A 17,829-nucleotide genomic window follows, 5' to 3' on the forward strand; every position below is an offset into this window, starting at 1 on the left:
ATCTCGGGGTCTAAGATGGCGTTCCAATCTCCTATTAGCACTACCCGCTTCCGACAATCTACAAACGCGTCAAGCTGACTGAAGAATGAGACCCTCTCACGAGCGGTGCTGGGCGCATGAACCGCGATCACCCGAAACACAGAATCTTTTACGGCAACATCGGCCACAACCAGCCTGCCCACCGCATCTCTATGGACAACGTCGACCGTCGCCGACAAGGTACGTTTAACCAGCACGGAAACTCCCTTCCCCCGTGGGCTGCCATATGTTGAGAAAACCTCAAAATCTCTGGCCAGCACCTGACAGTCCACAGAGGAAACGAAATGCGTCTCCTGAATCACAGCCACATCCACTCCCAGGGACAAGAGGTCGTGCTGGAGGCGAGCCGCCCGGCCCGGTGATCTCAAGCCCCTCGCATTCAAACTAGCCAAATTCAAAGCCATGGTACCTACCTTAGGGTGTGTCACACTCAGCTCCGAAGTTAGCTGGGGAGAGGACGCCGACCTTATGTGCCATGCTCAAGGTGGTCAGGTTTTTCATATCCTGACCTTTTCTCGCAATGCCGCCGACGTCTAAAGGATAAATTAATTTTATGGCCCTGTAGAGTGACGGATGGACCAACACGGGGACCCTTCCCTTGCATTGTTTTGACAGTTCATCAAGAGAAGGGTCATTTTTTTTTCACCAGTTCAATTCCCGGAAACGCCCCTTCAGCGGCCTGCAGCCTTGTCCACAAGTTGGTCTTGCAGGCCTCTGGAGTTCTGACAAAAGTTATTAGGAGTGGGGCGTCCGGGAAATTTGAGGGGATATTTACATCTTTCCCCTCTATCTGTTTGTAATCGAGCAGAGGTTTTAAGTTTTTCCTCTACCGATGGGAAATGTCTGTGGCCACAGATAGAGGGTCTACATTACATAGTTCCTCAGGGGCAAGGACCTTTAGTCTGGTTGGTCTGCAAGAGGCAGAGGAGTCTCTCCCCTCCCTCGGTTCATTCTTTTCCTTTTCTTTTTGGGGTAGTGGCTCAGTTTGCCTTGGTGTGGGGACGGGTGTTTGTGTGGTGCCTGGTGTTGGTGTTGGTGTTGGTGTTGGTGTGGTGTCTGGTGTTGGTGCGGTGTTTGGTGTTGGTGTGGTGTCTGGTGTTGATGTTGGTGTGGTGTCTGGTGTTGGTGTGGTGTCTGGTGTTGGTGCGGTGTCTGGTGTTGGTGCAGTGTCTGGTGTTGGTGCAGTGTGTGGTTTGGGGGTGGAAGTGGATTTTGTTGTTAGGGGTGGTGTATGTTCACAGGGAGTGGGGGCCACCTTTTCTTCCTCTTTTCTTCTTTTGTTTTTCTTTTTCATTCTTTCGAATGAACCGGGGAGAGGTGAGGTTGAGTTCCTCTCCCTCTTACTTGCGGATTCCTCCTCAGAGGAGCAGTCTTTTCTCCGCTTGATCCCCGTCTCGATTGGTGTGGGGACCGTTGGTTGTGTCTGCTCCTCTATTTGCTGCTGCAGCTGTTTTTGTTGTTGCTGCTCTCGCTGGTGTCGTTGCTGCTGCTGCTTCTGCTGCACTTGCTGATTTTGCTGCTGCAGTAGTTGTTGCTGCAGTTGTTTCCGCGGCATTGGCTGCGGTGGCTGTTGTTGTTGCTGCATTTGCAGAGGCTCCTGCCTCGATTTTTGGGCTGGTGGTGGGACGGTGGCAGAAGGGATTATGTGTTTCCGCTTTTGTCTCACTACCGTGCTCCATTCTTCCCCCTTGGCCTCCTGGGTGGTTTGGGTTTTCCTTGGAGCTGGGGTTGGTGCTGCAGTTGCAGGGGTTGTTGCCGCCTGTTTTGGTGCGGGCGTTGTCTCAGGGGTTGTGACCGCCTTTTGGGTTGTTTGATTAGGGGTTACCCTTTGGGGGCAACTCCTAGCCATGTGGCCCTGCTTTTGGCAGAACCAACAGTGTGGACGACGGCCCTCCACCACTACCGTCATGCTGGCGTCTTTGTATGTCAGCAGCGGTGGTATTGCTCGAACACCCTCCCTCTTCAGCCTCATTGCTATTGTGTAGCAGCCCAGGTGAGTCCCAGTTTTTGACCGTACTGGGGTCACCTGTTCTACCTCACTGTACTGGCTGAAGAGGCATCCTAATACTTCCGCAGGTATTTGGGTTGGCACATTAAATACCTGCACCCGAGTCCTTCTCTTGCCCTGGTATTCAGGTATTAGTTTGACTCTCCCATGCTTTATTTCTTGGAGGGAGAGTCTCTCCGCATCATCCTTGGTGGGTAGGAGGATGTCCCACACAGCGAAGCTCCTCTGGTACAGGTATAGTACTGGGATGTTAAGTTTGTGGAGGAGCCCCGCCATGTCTTCCTTCTTCATCCCTAGGAGGCGGTTTTCCGGTATATCGGAAATGGCAAAGGACAGGACTCTGCCCTCAATCGCCTCCCAGGCACCTGGTATGGGTTTTATATCTGCCCCCTCTATGTATTGTCTGTACTTTGTCAGGTACAGGTCTCTATACTCTTGAGGGGACAGTTGTTTTTCTACGGTCTTCCCCCACGCAGACCCTCTTGTTGGTGTTGGTATGGGGTCTTTAGTGGGGTTAGACCGTTTTTGGTCTTTTATGGAGGTCGCCCCTGCCTGTTTATTGGCGACGCTTCCTGCCTCCCCAGATGTCTTGGTCAGTCCTTTTGTGGGAGTGTCACATTTTTGGGCGGCGGCTCCCTTTTTAGTGTCTTTTTCGGGAGCAGCTTCCCGTTTTGGGGAGTCGGCCTCTTGGAGAGCATGATCTTTTGAGGCCATCTGCCCCTTTCTCGTTTGTGAGGTCCAGGCGGTATGCCCCCTCATTTTCTTGATCTGCTCCCCTTTTGGGAGAGCAGCCCTCCTGGGGAGCGCTGTCCCCTTTATTGTCCTTTTGGTTTGGCACCTCCTCCTTTTTGTGGTTGGAGTGAGATGCTACGACCGATTTTGGTTTTGCTCCCCTTTGGGGGGAGCTGTTGTTAAATTTTCCCCCTTCTGGGAAGCGTCCAATGGTGTCATACCCGGGCGGTACGCCCCATCAGCAGTTGTTTTTTCTCCTGTTGGGGATTCGTCCTCTTGGGGAGCAGTAGCCCCCTGGCTGGGGGTATCCATATTGGTGGGCCCCTGGCTGAGGGTATCCATATTCGTGGCCCCCGGGCTGGGGATGTCCGTTTTGGGTCCCTCTTTTAAAAAATTCACTGAAAAAAGTGACGTGGAATCAGCGTCCAAAGTGGGGAGCCGACTTTGGCGCGTAAAAGAGGTGGCGCCAAAAGGCGGCAAGAGGGGAGATAGAACTGAGAGAGGGAGTGGGAAGTTAGTGGAGGGAAGAGAGAAGGTGTTTCCGACCCTCCCTCGCGGGAAGGTCGTAAATTATCAGCTCGGTCCCCCCCCGTGGGGGAGGGGGGAGAGCAGAGAAAGATAGACAAAGTGGGGGTGCGGACAGAACGCGACCCAAAAAGCTTGTCAGGTGTTCCGGGCACGAGAATGTGTCGCCAGAACAGCACTGCCTCGCACGATGTAGGTATCAGAACAGATACTACACTTTGATCTTGTTTATATATTTTATTGAGAAAGAAAAAATTGAACATAAAAAACGTACAAAAAATTCAATTCAACAAAATTAGGCACAACTTGGCCCGAAGGCCCAGATGAAAGAATCTTTTGACATAAGCATCTGTTATTAAATTTTTTTTTTTTAATTCAATTTATTCGGCGTAGGTTAAAACATTAAATGTTTCATCATCATTAAGAAGGGCACGGAAATAGAAAAAAAGAAAAAAGGAAAGCGAACAAAGAGGGAGGGAGGGGTTGCTTAAAAATTATATTCTCAATTGATTAATTAGTTAATCCTACAACTATTTTATTTTTGAGTAATAACATTTAGACAAGAGTGAAATATTTTATTTTTGAATAATAACAAGAGTGAAACACCAACAGACCTCACATCCGCCCATTTTATTGTACTGCGTGTATCTCTATCTCTACTGTTATATAAAAGGAATTTCTGATAGGTTTTGTATCGGAATGCCTTTGATAAGTATCGATAATCAAAATAATCCGATAAAATAAGGAACGTGAGATTTAGACCAAAGTTAACTGCGACGTGACCGTTTCCGGGAGCGGTTTTGCTCCCCATTGTGGGGAAGTTGAAACTCCCGAAACACTGGAAAATACCGGGCGGATTTGATTGTTAATTTCGTTAAGTAGTGTGATATGCCCGGGCAACGGCATCCAACCCTGCTGAAAGAAGATAAATTTTATTGTTAGGTGAAACTGACAACTTATGTCACTTTGAGAATAGGTAACGGAAATTGAGGTTATGAGCTTGACCTTTTTGGGGCCCGAGAAAGCTGTAGACTGCAAGCACACACACGGGGAATAGGACATTCCCCTGAGGTGACGTAATTAGTGGCGATTGGTCTAGGAAGCGACCAAACCTACCCCGTCACCTCCGTACATAAGCGAGTCTCCGCGCCCAAATCGGCAATTAGAGCTGAGATCTGAGAGAAATTAAATACAATTGAAGAGTCGTCGCCAGTCCTCTTTACCCGAACCGTCACCACCGCAAAACTAAGAGTAATTAATCTAATTGGGACTCAGTAGAATTTTGCCAAAATCAACATCTAAACAATCGTATATAAGCTATATTTTGTACATCTATCTTGAATTAACCAGTAGAATAGATATATTCGAATCTGTCTTTCTTTTATGTGCATGAAATTGATTCATTTCCAGTGTGACAGGTCGACGAGGCAGTCGACGAGTAAAGTGATTCCACCAAATTGACTGAGTCCCCTGCAAAGGACAAGCATGGGTCACATTGGGGTCCGTGACCGAGATTTGACTCGTATGGGACGAGGAGCTCCCTCATTTGGGGATCACCAAAAGGTCGCAAACACCTTACACAGCCTAACATCACAAGTGCATTTGAGAAGTTTTATTACTACACGAGCAGAAAGGCCCGACATATAAAATAAACAGTAGGTTCTTTGATATGACAGGGGCGCGTTTGAAATGAATGTTTCTGTTTAGAGCACAATTGAACCATGTTACTTGATATTTGCATTTTAAACTTAAATTTATAAAACTAATAGTAAGTTCTTGGATATGACAGGGGTGCGTTCGAAATGACAGTTCCTGTTTAGAGTATAACAGGAACATGATACTTGACTTTTGCATTTTCAACTTTAATGCAAGTTATTTATAAAAACAAATTTCATAAAATTAATAGAATATTCTCTACAGTGCAATGTAAACTACAATGTATTGTGAACTAAGCCACTTCGGCAAGCAATCGATTTGATTGAAAAAATGAGTGATTTAACCGATTTTGATGTGAAGCACCCGTTGATCATCAGTCAATCCCGGGCAACGTCAGGTCTCCCTGCTAGTTTACATTAGATATAATTCGTTGCTTTCAATCAATACGTGTAGTTTGTCCTCACCATAAAGGCGAAAGAGTAAGCGAACAAACTATAGAGACATCTCGAAACGTTTAACTACCCACTGTTGCTCTTATTCACCCGTAAACAAGGGATGTTAACACTTGAATGTAAGGGCTACTATTTAGGACCAGGCAAAAATATTATGTAGGGAGTTGAGCAGCGATATATCTTTTTACATTACATTCAAACTTCTGCATGTTAATGAAGGGACTCACTCATGCACAAGATATGGACTCCTCCGAACTGTATAAATAGACCGAGAGGTATCGGCTATCGGTACTTCGTTGTACGCGTCAGTCAAAGTTCTGACCTTGCCAATCAGCCCGTCCTATTGATAGCCGTTTTCTGTCAGACTGATGTAAATATTCTTGGTTCACCCTGCCCTCGGCCTTGCCTTCCAGCTTTCTGGAGGAGCAAGTTTATGACTTGTTGTCTGAGGCGCTCTCACTGAGGAATGCCGACGTGACTACTCATTTTTATTTTTGCAGGGTCAGGGTGCCCCTCCTCTTGGGAGATTGGCCTGTTTTCCTATGTCCCAACCTTGTGTCACATCCCCTCGCGGTGGGAGAGAAGTAAATACTGATGTGTGTGTATGTGTGTGTGTGTGTGTGTGTGTGTGTGTGTGTATGTGTGTGTGCTTCGTAGTATGCCATATTTGTGTTAAGTATCACGACTGTTGTTCTCTGTATATTCTGTTTTGTTCTCAATACAAATACCTTTTTTACTAACTCATATCCGTGTCTTCCTTACTAATCTTTTCAGGCCACAGCGAACTCGCATTCGCAAAGGGTATACCAACAACAGTTAGTAAAGTCAAAGAAGCTATTAGAGTAGAAAGATTTCCGATATCTAGAGCATCAACAGTGAAGGGGTTGGTACTTTTCTGCTTGACAGGCTAGATGGAAGTATATACGTAGAGGGGGTACACGTGCTATGAGTTAATCAGAGCACATTTCAATTAAGTACTTATAAAACATGTACAGGAATGCAAAACTACGGCGATGAGACAGAGGTTGGAGCTTGGTTGATAGTTCAGGACCAATTTGATTGAAGATTCGTTTTTTTTGGGGGGGGGCTTCTGTCTACGATAGACAGAGATTAATGGTAGAACATCATAGATATGGCGACAATACTTCATGCATGGGCGAATGGTGAGATACAGGAAATTCTCAGGATTGAGTAGTTTTCTAGCTCAGTAGAGAGAGCCCACCTTCTTTGCAGCATCATTAGCAATGCCTTCAATGTATTTGTTCCAATCCATGTTGCCTGTGAATGTTCAACCGGGGAGTTTGGACGAAAAGCTCTCAGGCAGGGTACTACTTGTTATGGATATCTGTTGTTAAGAAGGTCTATTGTAATTGATGAAGGAAAGTAGCTTAGTCTTAGTAGCATTGAATGTTACCATTTCCGTATTATACAAATAGTCTTGTATGAGGCAAGTTTATTTTTAAGGAAGAAAATTTCCCCTGACAATAGTGGGCATTACGATCACGAAATGAGTTCTTTTTAAACGTAAGATCGTGACAACAAAAATAACTCGCTGTTATTGTTCTTCTCTCGTTTAAGTTTGAGGATAAATTTCACATTCTTTCAAATAGCTATCACTGACGCGGAAGTTTGTAATTAGGTTGCATGGCTTGCTTTGTATTAATGACGTTTTCTTGGTTGATGGGAGGTCGACGTTTGCCTGCCCTTGTGCGGGCTTCTGGTCTGGTCGCAGCCTTGCTTCGTGTTGAAATTTAAGTTCGTGTCACGCTTCGTTGAAATTGAGATTATAGGTTGCTTTCTATTGAAATTCAAATTGTAATTGGGATGAGGCGCGTGGGAAAATACCAAGTGTGGACTCCAGAAGTACAGGGCGTTCCAAAAGTATTGGAGACATTTCAAGTCTACATATCTGCTTAACATAGTAAAGAATGAATGGTGGTAAGATTTTAAAGCATTAAGTTTTTGTAAGGCTATTAATTTTTTTATTTATTTCATTTCCGATTTAGTAATGGCGTTCACACAACCAGAAAAGGCGTTTTGTGTGCCCAAGACTTTTGGACCACCCTGTATATCATTTACTACATACGCGATATCTATCAAAGGATACTGACCTTAACTGATTGTGAAAACAAAAAAAAATCCATCTATCTATCTATCTATCTATCTATCTATCTATCTATCTATCTATCTATCTACTGCAGACATACAAACAAACATACATACATTTTATCAAACAGGCGAGATTTATATTATAGACTAGCCTGGGCCCCCAGCGTTGCCCGGGTATTTGGGCGTTGTGTGTTGAGCACAAAAAAATGTGGTAGTAGGCAGGAAAGTGAAAAGAAAGTGAAAAAAAAAACGTGACGCGTTAGCTGTTGCGCCCATCGCCAAACCGGAAGTGACGGAGGTTTAAATTAAGGCTAGACAATCGGAAAGAGGTGATGACTTTCGAAAATATATGCGGAAAAAGCGATCCCCTCCCTGTAGCAAAGTGCCCAGATGAGGAATTAATGTTTTGGCCAATTTTTTGATATTTGTCGTCCGAAGGGTCGATCTTCAAAATGATACCGATCTCCTGAAAATCTGTCGCCTTTGTCGAAAGTTTCTGCGAGACAGACATACATATATACATACATACATACATACATACATACATACATACATACATACATGCATACATTTAAACGACATGTGAGATTTATATTCTAAATAATATATAGTATGGGTTTCAAAAGTTAAAAATATAACGTGGCTGCCATCAGCTAGAATCAAAACCAAAACATTTAGCGCTTCAGTCAAGTTCTCCTACCATTTGTAGCTATCAGCAGATAGATAAGAAAGATTTAAAATTAAACCACTTTAAACTATGAATGAATTTGCACATGCGCAAAAGTAATAGAAATATGTCGGCAAGTTGAAATGAACAGTTTGCATTTCAACTTGATGGCATATTTCTGTACGCGTTTACTCGTTATAAGCCATCCTTTGTGCATGATTACTATTAGTATTATGTGACGAATTGTTTAAGAGTTTATCGGTTAAATAGTTTCACGCAGACACACATGCATACATCTACTGTTCTATTTATATAGATTAGAATTAACGTATATGTATGTGTGTATGTGTGTGTGTATGTGTGTGTGTATGTGTGTATGTATGTGTGTGTATGTGTGTGTGTATATGTATGTGTGTATGTGTGTGTGTGTATGTGTGTATGTATGTGTATGTGTGTATGTGTATGTGTGTGTATATGTGTGTGTATGTGTGTATGTGTGTGTATGTGTGTGTGTGTGTATGTGTGTATGTGTGTGTATGTGTGTATGTGTGTGTATGTTTGTGTGTGTGTATGTGTGTGTGTGTCATGTTTAATATCTATCCGTGTTTAGATTCTTTGATAATTAATGTCTGTGCGCACATGGGTGTATGCGTGTCTGTGTGTGTGTTCGTTCCCTATGGATCCCAAAACAGCTGGGCCAATTTTTTAAAACTATTATTATTATTATTATTATTATTTACTCACAAGGAGTAGTCACACAGGCCGTCATCAAAGATTGTTCTTTGAGAACACCTTGTGGTATTCTCTGGAGTCTGAGTGACAATAAGTCTCCCCAGATTTCCAGTATTCTCCGCCTCATTGGATAACCTTTGCAAAAGAATTTGTGTTATTGCAACAGCCGCTTATCATTGATTCCTCATTGGTAGCGACCATTGGTCTTCACTGGAATTTCAATGTCAATAAGTCTCCCAATAATAATAATAATAATAATAATAATAATAATAATAATAATAATAATAATAATAACCCCATTTATGGGAGAATGTCAAATCAAAATATTGAAAATAACGACGTGAATGAGGCTAGAACATCTTGTGATGGTCTCATGTAAGGTAGGTGTCCCACTGGTCAACAGGGTGGGTCCTGCCGTCATCATACAACTGTTCGAAATTCTGAGGATGTGGCTGGATATAGGGGGAGTGAGAATTGCCAGAGAGGGTCTCAAGACACGAAGGGAGTTGAAACAGGAAATGTAAAAAAAAAAAAAGTGTACGGATGAGGAAAGAAGAGTACTGTGGGAATACTTTGTAAGAAGTGGAAGTACCAAATCTGGTGGATATATCCGAAAAGTGAAGGAAGAATGGAAATCGAGAGGAGGAGGAGGAGGAGGAGGAGGAGGAAGAGGAGGAGGAGGAGCTAGAAGTGTCGCGAGTTTGGTATCCCAGTTAAAACAAATTAAAAATAACAACCTACTTTCAGTGATTGCAAGAGAAGAGATTGAACGGATGGTTATGAATGAAATGAATAACGAAAGTAAAATTGATGAAACTAGCTCTGATGAAAGAACCGAGAGAGTGGAAGGGCAAAAGGGAAATGTAAGCGATGATGGGAGTCGGACAACTGAGGAGGTATGGAATCCTGTGGTTAGGGGAAGTAATGAGAAAGGGTTTGAAGGATCTAAGGCAGATAAGATCATTGACTCTGAGACAATGGAGCCAGTGAAAGGAGTAGATGTATGGAGAAGTGGTGATGAAGTTCGAACTTTGACTTCTGTAGAAAAAGAAGTACTTCAGAAGTTAAGAGAGGTTCTTCTTAGAGACGATATCATAGAGATTCCAAGTATGAAGAGTAGTGATAGGCGGAAGGTGAAAAACGAGGTAAAAATAATTCAAGGAGTAATTCACAACATCATAAGAAAGAACATATCGATTACGGAACTTAACAGGCTTCTGTATGTCGCGTCAAACGTTATTGCGAATCGTCTTGGCTTATTACAGAAGAAAAAGGGAGAAATGAAGGATAGAAGGCCACACTGGCAGAGGCGGCTTGAAGAAAGTATTAAACGGTGGCGGAAAGACATTGGTAGAATTGAAGAAATAAGAAAAGTAGTTAAATTATGGCAGAAAGCCAAGGACGAGCTTGAAAGGAGGTATAGATTGCTGGAAAAAGGAACGATGAACCTTCTAACAATGTTGAAAGAGAAGGTCCACATTGGTGATATGAAAATTAGGAAAAAGTGTTGCATTTCGGCAGAACAACCTTTTCCGGAACAATCAGTCTCAGCTGTATAAAGAATTAAATGGTAATAAACAGGCGGGAAATAACAACACTCCAAATGCAAAAGATGCAAGGAAGTTCTGGAGTGAGATTTGGTCTATCGAAGGGCAATATAATGAGAAGGCTAGCTGGTTGGGAGAGGTCAGAGAAAGGCTATCAGAAATGCAGCAGATGAAGAACGTTGAGATAACCATCGATGACGTTAAGGTTGGCATACGAAGGATGACAAACTGGAAGGCACTTGGTCCAGATGGAGTGATGGGCTTCTGGTTTAAACAGTTCCCATGCCTTTATCCACCTATCGCCACTTCTTTTTGTTGTGACGATACCCTCGGGTAGGGGTCTCCTAAGAAGATTCCAACACCGAGAGCGCGTCTTGAAAAAAATAAATATAGGGTGCCAGCTGAAAGTTATTCAGCCGAGATAGCACCTGTCCAAGTTCGGATCAGTGATATCGTCGTGGAATACTTCGGTGACATTCACGTTAACAAATGCAAGGCAACGAAAAATGATGAGGAACACGACGACATTTATATAAGTGTTATAAACACGACAATTTATTTATAAAACAAGGCTGGAGAGAAAATAACACAAAACAAAACAGGGCAACAAGACAATAATTCAAACAAAAAAAAATCATGCAGACAATGTTATGGGATAAAGAAAGGGGAGGATATGAGATAATTGTTCAAAGAATATCGTCTCTTATTCTCTTTTCCTTCCTTTTCTTTTTCAAATGGAAATCAATGAGGTGCGTAAGTAATGTTCCGGGGGGGGGGTTATAATGAGAAATTTCAAGAAAATAAAGATTGTCTCTTTTCACTACTTTTGTTTTCTAGGAGTCAATAATAGATTGTTCATGGGCCGGCCAAAGGGAGGATCCAGTGATGGGGAGAATTATTTAGAGAGTTGCTTCTTTATCTCTTTCTTTTTCTTTTTATATGAGACACATAATAGTTCAACGTAGTTAGCTATTTGTACGAGATGGGAGTTGGACAATTTGAAAAGTGTACTTATCTTTCCTTTTTCCGGAGTTGCTGGTCCGTATTCCGACGGCGTGAAGTTTCACTAATATTCGTTTCTTGCTTTTCGTTTTTCTTTCCCTTTTGTTTGTTGATAAGCAATTCTCATGACTGACTTTTAAATTACAACCGTTGCGTGCCAAGGTATGACCATTGTCTCCTTATCGGCGCGATGTGAGTCGACTGGGTTTTTTTTTTCTTCACCGTGCGATCTCAGTCCAACTGTCTCGTGCCAAGGTATATCCGTTGTTTCCTTATCGGCGCGATGTGAGTTGACTGGTGTTTTTCACCATGCGACCTGAGCCGCGGTGTCTATAGGTTGAAGAGAAGAATCGCCACGCGTGTGATCGCGTCTGCGCTCTCAGTCCGACTGATTAAATTTCCCGCTTTTTCTTTGCTTCCAGACCGGTTGGGGATGGGGATGTTGTATCAATGACATCCGCTCAAGGCTGGGGTGGGGGTGTGTCATCTCAATATACTGTTGCCATAACAACACGGAAAACTGGGCCATCCCGTCTGGTCTCGCTTTAACTACGACTGATTGTGATATGAGAGTGGGGGGTTGTCTGCTTAATTAATATATATATATATCACAAATAAAGAGGAGGGGAGTATAGCCATTTCTCTTAACATTGTAATGATAATGATGCCACTAAGCATCCTCTTGAAGAGAGAAAAACTGGGGTATAACTTTGGATCTGGTTACAGACGCCTCAACCATCTACTGTTTATGGATAATTTGAAAATATTCGGTCGAAATGAAAAAGGAAATGGAGAGACTGGTAGAACTTATGGGGACATACTCAGAAGACATTGCGATGGAGTTTGGGATTAGTAAATGTGCGGTGCTGGTGATGAAAAGAGGAGTAAAGGTTCATTCGAATGGAATAGTGCTGCCAAATGGAGAAATCATGAAAGAAATAGAAGATACAGGATATGAGTATTTTGGGAGTTCTGGAGGATGTAGGCATCATGAACAGAGAAATGAAGGAAAAAGTCAGGAAGGAGTATCTTAGAAGAGTGAAACTAATTGCAAAATCGAAACTGTATGGAGGAAACCTAATGAAAGCAGTAAATGCATGGGCAGTCAGTGTTTTGAGATACAGTACGGGAATTTTAGAATGGTCTGACAAGGATTTGCATGCCATGGATACCAAAACAAGAAAAGTTTTAGCAATGTTTAGTAGATTTCACATTCGAAGTAGCATAGCAAGGCTGTATCAAAAGAGGAAAGATGGTGGGAGAGGATTGAAAAGTGTAAAAGATTGTGCTAGAACCGTTGTCGTTGAAGGAGCATGTGGTTAGAAGTGAGGAGTGGATGCTTAAGGTTATGGCCAATGAAGTTGAGGTATGTGAGACCAAGGCTGATTATGTGAAACGTATGGATAGAGAGAGGGCAGAGGAACTGGCTAGGAAGAAAATGCATGGAAGATTCTTCCAGGATATAGCAGAAGTGGCTGATAAAAGATCATGCCAATGGCTTACAGCTGGGTATCTGGCTAAGAGTACTGTAGCCTTGGTTTGTGCAGCACAAGAGCAGGCATTAGGAACACGATTGTTCAAAAAAGTGGTTCTAGGAGAGGAAGTTCCTGCAGAATGCCGGATTTGTGGTAAAACCTCAGAGTCAATTGCGCACCTTGCAGTAGGATGTAGTGGACTGGCCCAGAGACAGTACCGCAAAAGACATGATCGCATGAGACTTCGGATATATTGGGAGGTGTGTAAGAGGGTTGGGTTAAAGTGTGCTGGAAAATGGTTTGAGGAGGTGCCTGATGAAGTGAGAACAAGTGAGGATGGTAAGGTAAAGGTATGGTGGAGCAAAAGTGTCATAACGACCAAGCAATTGAAACATAATCGTCCGGATTTGGTCGCCATTGACAAAGTCTCGAAAAACTGGCAGATTGTAGACTTTTCAGTACCCTGGAACAGGAATGGGAGAGAGAAGGAAAATGAGAAGTGGAGCAATTATGCTCCATTGGCCTTGGAGATAAGGCGTATACACGGGGTTAAAACACAAATAATCCCGGTCGTAGTTGGTACACTAGGAGTAGTATTAAGTCGTCTGGAAGAAAATTGGAAAAACTGCAAATCCCCGATGTTTTAGCGGCCTTCAAACCTCTGCAATTGTAGGTACCACCAACATCCTTAGGAAAACCCTTGCTCTTTGAAGCTCCTGGTTTGAAGCCGGGATTAAGGGAAATCCTCTGGAAATGAAAACCATCCCTTTCCAGAGAGACGTTCATAAACGAAATCATCATCATCATCATCATCATCATCATCATCATCATCATCATCATCATCATCATCATCATCATCTATGTTATTTATATATATTAATTATATATAATATTTATATATATTATTTATATATATTATTTATATATATATATTATTTATACATATCATTTTTATATATATTTTATATATATTATTTATATATATTATTTATATATATTATTATATATATTAATTATATATGTTATTTATATATATTATTTATATATATTATTTATATATATTAATTATATATGTTATTTATATATACTAATTATATATATTATCCATATATATTATCTATATATATTATTTATACATATTATTTATATATATTATTTATATATACTATATATATTATTTATATATATTATTTATATATATTATTCATATATATCAATTATATATATTATTTTTCTATAATATTTATATATATTAATTATATATCTAATTTATATATATTAATTATATATATTATTTATATATATTATTTATATATATTATTTATACATATTATTTATATATATCATTTATATATATCATTTATATATATATTATTTATGTATATTATTTATATAAATGATTTATATATATTATTCATATTCATTATTTATATATATTATTTATATATATTAATTATATATGTTATTTATATATATTATTTATATATATTATTTATCTATATTATTTATATATGTTATTTATATATATTATTCATATACATTATTTATATATATTATTTATATATATTAATTATATATGTTATTTATATATATTATTTATATATATTATTTATCTATATTATTTATGTATATTATTTATATATATTATTTTTATATATTATTTATATATATATTATTTATACACATTATGTATATATATTATATAAATATTATTTATACATATTATGTATATATATTATATAAATATTATTTACGAGTGTTTTTTATATATATTATGATTCATATTATTTATCTATATTAGTCATACAAATTATTTATATATATCATTTATAAATATTATTTATATATATAATATACATATTATGTATATAAATATGTATATTCATTTTCTACTACAAAAGTGTTAGTCTCAACCAAACTTTTTATTTAAAAACAAAAAAAAGAGTAAGCGTCTTTAATATATGTCGGTTGGACTGTGTTTACAATTGACTCGTCGTCGATTTTATTTTTGTAAAAATAAGAACAAGATGTAAATCCGAGCCATTTTTTTTAATCGTGCCCATCACCATCATCATCGTCCTGATCATTGAGTATTTAAGACTTTTGGAATGTTCCTTCATGTGTATTATGTGTACGTATGTATGTGCATGTGAATGTATATGCGTATTTGTGTGCTACTATGCGTGTATGTTTGCATGTGTGTGAATATGCATATGTATGTTGGCATACATCTGTATGTATGCATTTGTTTATTTCCATGTGTGTGAGGGGTGGAGAGGGCTCCTATGGGGCGTGGTGAGAGCAGCTCCTCTGTGAGACGCGGATCTCTGATAAAAAAAAACAACAGAGCGGGAGAACAGTACACGCATTAAGCTTGCCTGCAGTTTGACTTGTTGCTGGCTATCTTGCTCTTGCTTGTTGCTGGATGTCAACATTTTGAACCGAGAGAGAGATTTAGCTGTCGTACAAAGCTAAAACTCTGTAACATCATCTTTGTATAGATACTCCCTCAGGCATTTGTCTATTAAAAAAAAGTCCCGTGGCGATAAAAAAGCTGTGACGTGTACGCCTGAAATGTTGGATGTATGTAACAATTAATCTGTCATCACTATATGTATCTATGTATGTATATGTGTATGTATATTTATATATGTATGTGTGTGTATATTTATATATGTACATATATATGTACATGTATGTTTATATGTATTTATATCTATGTGTATATGTATGTATATGTGTCTGCTTGTATATATGTTTGTGTCGGTATGTATATACATTTATATATGTTTGTAGGCATGTATGTGTGTATATGCATATATGTGTATGTGTATGTATGCATGTGTGTATGTATATGTATGTGTATATGTGCATATATGTGTATGTGTATGAATGCATATATATAGGTAAGTATATATATGTGCATATGTGTACGTATATGTATGTGTAAGTATATGTGTGTATGTATTTGTATATGTATGTGTATATGTGGATTTATATGTGTATGTATGCATGTGGGTATCTATATGTATGTTTGTGTATCATGCATTGTGTATGTATATGGGTATATATGAGCGTATGCTTATAGACATGTATGTATGTATGCATGTATATATGTATATGTGTGTATACCAATGACCGTCTTGTGTATGTTTGCATGTGTGTGTATGTATATGTATGTGTGCTTAATGTGTATTGTGTATGTATGCATGTATATATGTGTGTGATATGTGTACATATGTATGTGTGCGTGCGTGTGTATATATATATATATATATATATATATATATGTATGTATACCAATGACCGTCTTTAGTGTCATGTCTGCTGGAGCATGTGAATTCGCCGGCAGGACTATATGTCATTTTCGGGCTTATGAAATTTCAGTGTCTGAGGGAGTGGCACTCGTCTGACAAGACGTTGCAATCATCACAATCATCCTATATATATGTATATATATGTATGTATATGTATATATATGTAGATATATGTATATATATATGCGATTATATGTATATATATGTATATTTGGATATTTATATATATATATATATGTATATATGTATGTATATATATAATGTGTGTGTACTTAGTAAACAAACGGTTTTCTTTTAAGGTGAAAAATTGATTAATAGACCGGTAACTTTATGAAACAACCGTGATGTTTCGAAACCAACTGGACTGGAAACTTAATAATAATTATATGAAAAACATAAAAAGAAACAAGAAAAAAGGTTGTCCAATGAGCAAGCCTTCAAAATACGTCCTCTGATTTCTATAGTAAATATATTTTTATTGAATTCAGTGTTCCATGCCCGGAATTGCGTTAGCGTGGGAATTATGACATCCATGCTTACAAAATATCACATACGCTAAAGCACACACGCCGCTAGAAATATGAATTACAGGGCATCAACTTAATTTTAGCCTGTAGCCTTACCTACCCAAGGTAGGCGGCACTGAGGCCAAGTGTATGAAAATGAAACCACTAAGCTATTCGAACTCTTTTTCCTTCTTCGCCCGCCTAAAAACACACGTGCTTTGCGCACGCACAAGATCCACGGTATGTGAGACATGTTCTCTCAACTTCTTCACGCACGCACACACACACACACACACACACACACACACACACACACACACACACACACACACACACACACACACACACACGTTGGGTGTTATTGACACAGCGTTTTGGTTTATGTAACGTTTGACCTTCTTCACGTGTATGTCGCCATGTTTGATATTGAGAAAGGGATTACTCTCCACTTTCGAAGTCATGTATGAGGCGCCTTCAATAAGTTTCCCGACTTTTTTGTACATGCATTTAAAATTGTCGTAGACTCTTGAAAATTCAGTTTGTTGTTACTGTTCATCTTATGAAATAACTGACCAATTTTTATGATTTCAGGTTCAAAGAACAACCACAGCAGGAATCGGAATACACCCTACTAAAGCCTGGTTGTCACAGCTGGTGAATTTCAAGAATACAGTCTGGGCATGAGGACACTTTAAAAGAACGATATGCAATGAAATTCTGTTTTAAACTTGAAAAAAATTGCCACAGAAACGTATGGAATGCTTCAGACGGCTTTTGGATCATGTTGCATGAATCGTGCATCAGTTTTCGAGTGGCATAATAGATTCAAGGAAGGCAGGGCGTCTGTGAGGGATGATGAGAGGTGTGGAAGGTAAGGAAGTCAGAACATCAGAGTTGATTGGCAAAATAAAGAATTTCATGGATAAGGACGGTCGTGTGTCTATAGAGATAATAAGTGTACAATTTGATGTCAGTTTGGGAACTGTCATACAATTACTCGAGAAGAACTACAGATGCGGATGATTTGTGCAAATTTGTCTCAAGGGTGCTCCATCAAACTAT

Source organism: Euprymna scolopes, chromosome 18 (genome assembly GCF_053919585.1).
Source record: "Euprymna scolopes isolate OS-2025 chromosome 18, ASM5391958v1, whole genome shotgun sequence".
NCBI classification, from domain to species: domain Eukaryota; kingdom Metazoa; phylum Mollusca; class Cephalopoda; order Sepiida; family Sepiolidae; genus Euprymna; species Euprymna scolopes.